Below are 6,059 nucleotides of genomic sequence, written 5' to 3' on the forward strand. Positions count from 1 at the left end.
ACATGATTTGAACATCTAGAGTCTATGATCCATGTATTCGGTTTTATCTTAGCATGCAATATAGTCTTGACAGTTCTATTTTCTTCCAGTTCCTTAAAGGCATCCTCCTCTTCAATTGAAAGAAACAAGGATTCTTTATTCGAGTCATCATCAACTTCATATTCAAATGTATGTTCCTCAATAAAATATAAGCCCTTCTTCTCTCTTCTATTAAAGTTGCATCTTTTAAACTTATTTTTCTTCTCATCATCATCTGGTCTCTTATAGTCTTCTTTGTAAGTACAATTAGAAGCATAATGTCCAATTCTACCACAAGAAAGACATTTTAGAGCTAACTTACCTTTGTATTTTCCAGTGCTTCGCTATAGTCTACTCACAAAATTTTCTTTAGCTTCATCTAGATCTCCATTGCATTTTGGATCATCATGTATTGAAACATTAAATCTTGCTTCTTTTGTTCCTCTTTTCTCTTCCAACATTTCTAAAATCTCAAAAGCTGCTAAAGAACCAATAAGATGACCAATAGTATAATTACTCAAATCATTGCTCTCTTGTATAGCACATCTTTTTGGCTCATAGGATTTAGACAAAGTTAGCAAGATCTTATGCACAATATCATATTCCTCCAAATATCCACTAGTAGCTCTAATGCCACAACAAGATCAGTCACTCTATGAATATGCTTCTCAACACTTTCATCTTCTAGCATTCTCAGATACTCATACCTCTACTTCAGATTCATCAACCTATCCTATTTTGTCTTCATATCTCCTTCATATGTTAAACACAACTTGTTCCACACAACTTTAGCTTCTTTCAATCCTTTTACCCTTACAAACACTGAATTGCTTATATAATTGAAGATTATATAGCTCTAGCCTTCACATTAGTCTCCTTCAAGTTTATCTCATCCAAAATCTGAGCACCACCTTGCAGAGGTGTATATCTGGTTTGAATGATTTCCCAAATTGGATTCTACAATGTCTCCAAATGTGACTCCATTCTCTCCTTCTAGTATGAAAAATTTGTACCATTAAATATCAAAACTTTGTAATGCACGTCCTAATCCATATTGGATCTACCTCAAGCTGTTAAGCTTACTCAAGAGGAACCTTGCCCTGATACCAATTGTGTAACACAAGGTAGGACTGAGAGGGGGTGTGAATCAATCCAAAATAAAAAGCAACACAAAACACAAACAATTAAACAACACACATTCAACACATGAACACCAGGATTTTCTATGTGGAAAACTCAAACTAGGAAAAACCATGGTGAGAACCTACCCACAAAAATATATCCACTATGTATATAAGATTACAAAAAGAGCTCACTACTCCAGATTTGCAAACCAAGACAAATTACTCATGGGGCAATATACAAAAGAGGACTTGCAAAGCTAAAGCTATCTACAACAGGGCAAGATACAAGGATGCTATGAAAACAAGGATCTCCTGATCATGATGTTGTCCTTGAACTCTACATCAAGCTATCAACATTAGCACACACAACTAAGACCTCAACTGTCAACACTTTGTCTGAAATCTCTATCACATTCTTAGCACAACTTGCATATAATTCAAACACAACTCTTCTTCATTGTGTAGGCATCTAAAAATGGTAAACACTTGCGACATCATACTCTAACAAGTCTGCGTGACCTTATTTTAGTTTTTTCGTATCTTATTAACATTTCTTCTATGTCATGCACTTGATCTTTATCATTTGTCGACATCATGTCATTTCTCTATATTTTTTTCCTATTCGATTCTAATCTCTTGCATTCGAATTAGGTCTTTTCAATATCACTTTTCAATTCTCAATCATTGGTCGTGATCAATTTGTCATATCAATTGGATACGATCAACCCTAATCAGTGTCAAATTAGGGTTTTTATCCCAAACGTTTGTCATTTTGAAATATCAATTATCTCATATCAATTTATTGATCATTTTAGATCATCTTAGATCCCATTCAATCTTTGATCATTGGATTATTTATCAATCTTGATCGATCTGTCATCGATCTTGGTCAATATTTTTGTCAAATTAACCTTCATCAAATCAATCTTTTATCAATCTTTGATTGATTTGTCATCGATCTCATTCAATCATCAATCCTCATCAACTTTGGGTCAATTAGTCATTGATCCTTGTCAGTTGTCATCTATAAAATTAATCTTTTTGTTGTACTTGACCAATTTGTCATTGGTATTTATCAATTAATATCAGTTCCTTGTCATTATCAAGTCTTTATCAATTGTCCTTTGGTTGCGATCGTCATGACCTAATGCATTTCTAGTCCATTTTCCTAGGGGATTTTTATGATTCAATCATTTAAATCCTATTGAGCACATTTACCACTTAGGTTAAATAAATTTATTCATTTATCCTAAGTTTCTTTTTGAGTCACAATTAAATTGAATTATTTAATTGGCTAATTCTTCATCCTTTTTGCGAGATAGTTAATAAATGAAAAAATTATTAATTAGTACCACCTAAATTTTCAAATTTCTTTTTGCCAACTAATTATTCCCCCTAATTTCTCCCCTTTTTGTGCTTGCTTTTGTCATATTTTGAGAGCTATTTTCTCTCCAATTTGTCATCAATTAATGAGCAAATTTTAAGGCCATTTTGTCATAATTTGAAAGCTAATTTCATGGCTAATTTGTTATAAATGGTCTTAGAAATATGTCATATTTCTTGTATAGAAGTTTGTCATAAATTGACATAGCATTTGTCATGCTTTGTCCCCTCAATCATGCCAATTTCAAATCAAGTTGCTTCTTTAAAATTGTCCATGCTAATTTCATGTCTTCATCAATTTGTCTATAAATTGAGCTCATTCTTCTATCTTTTTCAACCATTCTTCGAGTAACCTTATGTTGTGAATTTCATCTTGTAATCTTGCTTTCACTTGCATTTGCTTTGTAGGTGTGAGGTCCACAAATATCCAAATTTGAAGGATAAAGAAGGACAATGGAGGCCAAATGAAGGGAGAAATTTGTTATGGTTTGCATTTCAGTTTGAATGTCTTGTCTTTCATTCCTTTATCGAGTGCATTAGGACTTGATTTCATAGCATTTTAGTCTTTGTGGTTAGCTAATCTTTATGCTTTGATGCTTTTCCTAGATTTCCTAGTTACACGTTGCTCTTCACTGAACCTTACTGACTATTTTTGAATCATAGAACTACATGCCACACCTCATCATCATAATCATACACTTAAATCAATCACACTCATACTTATATACAAGATAGATCATCAAATCTTGAACCAAGTTGGCTTGAACCAAAATATACTTCCCAAACCGAAACCACACACACTGATCCACTCGAGGAGAAAGAGGGGACCAAAACACATCTTCCAATGATCAATTTACCAATTCACAATTACTGGCACATAACCAACAACATATCCACACGCTACGCATCCATATACGAAATTAATGGTCAAAACATACTCTCCAATGCAAATAACTTAAATTTGGATCTCCACATGCTACGGTGAGACCCATAACACATCAACCAATCTCTCAAAAATCATATATGGACCTAAGAATATGTGTAACGTAGAATATCATGGCCAATAATGAATAATTCTACAACACCCGAAGAACACATGGATATTTTTATATTACAAAACTATCATATCCATGATACGAAAACTATATCCTACAAAGATAACCATAATAAATAACACCAGGAACACTTTCTGGACCCACATACTTATAGAATAACCAATAGAACAATTGCAACATCAACATAGCAAGAAAATTCTGCACCATAGACATTCTAGACCAATCCAAAACAACAAGTTTGACATCAATGACTATTGGCAAATGCACACTCCAATGAGAAATTGTAGGTGATTGAAGGTATTGTCATTGATGGCAACCTTACAATCATGTGATACCGGTAGGTAGACACAGGCATTGACACTGACAGACTCTACACCGACATACAACTCACCGACACTGAAAAGGAAGATTACCAGTACCCTGGCCGACAAGAATTTTGTGTATATATATTTTGTAATTAATTGTAAAATATTTTATAAGCCGACTCGGCGGATTGTAATATGACTCATATATGTATGAGATCATTATAGATAATTTAGAATGCGAAGTAGAAAATGATTAATGCAGACCTAATATGCGAATTATAAGGCAGATATTAGATAAGGGTTTATGTATGTAGCAGAGCTTAAACTGGTACTGAATCTAGCATAGTAGATGCTGATCTGAAGCAATACAAGACATTGGATTTGTATAATCCATTTGTAAGTCAGTGTGACTTCTTTGTAATTGAGGAGTGAGCTCTAGGTAGTTGGCCTTCTTGCATGTGCAGGCCCCTATTGTAAGCAGTAATATTCTCTTATTGGCCAGTAAGTGAATATTGTGGGTCACAAATCCCACCAAGGTTTTTCCCACTCCGGGTTTCCTCATTAAAATATTGTGTTATGGTGTGTTTCTTATGCTGTGGTTATTATTCTTCTTTGCTGCATTATTTTTGGTTTATCGGTACACAGTTTTGATATGCTTTTCATGTTATAAGTTAAGAAAATTATTATACCGGTTAGATACTAAATCACTTCCCCCTCTTAGTATCTTTGGGAATCCTAACAATTGGTATCAGAGCCTGGTCCTCTATTTTCAAAAGCCTAATAGTGTGAGGAAGATCTTGACACCGGTAGAGATGGAAAATTTGAGAAAGCAATTGGAAACAACTCTTTCAGACTATGATGCAAAAAAGGTAAAAAATATCAAACTTGAGGATGATCTGAAGGCTGCACAGGATATTATTCGAGGACTTTAAGAAAATTTCACTATAGCAAGAAACAAAAGAAGATAACTTTGTGAAAAGATGCAGAATGATGAAGATGAAAAGGAAACTCTTAATGATCTGGTAAACAAGCTAAGACAAGAAAACAATACAATGAAGAATGAGATGCAAGATATGACTATGAGATTTTGTAAAGAAACTGAAAAAATCAGAAGAAGAATGAAGAAGACTTGGTTAGAAGATTGAATGATGCTGGAAATGAAAACACAAGACTCAGTCATGAAAATGATATATTAAAGACAAATTTGATGCATACACAAAATGACAGAACTGAGCTCATGAGACATAAAGAAATGTTGGAGAATGAACTGACTACTAAAAATCAACACAAGGAGAAATTCAAGAAAAGTTTAGAAGAACTTGTTGACATGCTGAAGAATCAGAAACCTAATGGTGATACAAATGGCCTTGGCTTTGAAATTGGTGAAAGCCCCGGTGCTACAAACAATCATGATCATAGTAAACCGGTAAGACAACCTAATGCTTACAAATTCAATGGGAAATGCTTTAACTATAACAAGTATGGTCATAGAGAAAATCAGTGTAGATCTAGAAATTATTAGAACACTAATACACTCACTAGTCAATGTTCTAAATGCAACAAAATTGGTCATAATTCAGAAAACTGCAGAATGAATGTAAGATGTTATGTTTGTGGAAGATTTGGACACCTATCGAATCAATGCAGAACACAAACTGACATAGGATATGGGAAAGCTATTTAGAAAAACAATGTGACTTGTTATGCTTGTAACAAAATTGGACATATTGCAAAATTTTGTAGAAGCAAGACTTCAACGACAAATAACAAAGGTCCTAGTTTGAAAGGTAAAGAAAAAGTTGAAGAGGTAAAGAAAGAATTCTCAAAGCAATGGATTAGAAAGTCAGATTAGAATGTTGATGGGAATACTCCTCCATCGCCATAACAAAGTATCACTCCACCGGCAAGAGACTCGTCATCTAGCTGAAGGAAAATCATTTGGGGGTTTAGCAACAAATTGAAAAACATGCTATTATTCCCTCGTTTGATGGTGAGAAGTTGAATTACTTCTATATCGACAGATGAGTTAAGTTGTGACTTAACCGACAAGCATTAAATGTGGTAGTTGGAGAAAATAACATTATAAAGCAAGTGTTTGGCCTCCTTTTTCATTCACCAAGCATTCAAATCTTCGAGAGCACAAAAATTCCTTAGCGAAGGCATCCTTAATGAAG

Source organism: Cryptomeria japonica, chromosome 10 (genome assembly GCF_030272615.1).
Source record: "Cryptomeria japonica chromosome 10, Sugi_1.0, whole genome shotgun sequence".
Lineage (NCBI taxonomy): Eukaryota > Viridiplantae > Streptophyta > Pinopsida > Cupressales > Cupressaceae > Cryptomeria > Cryptomeria japonica.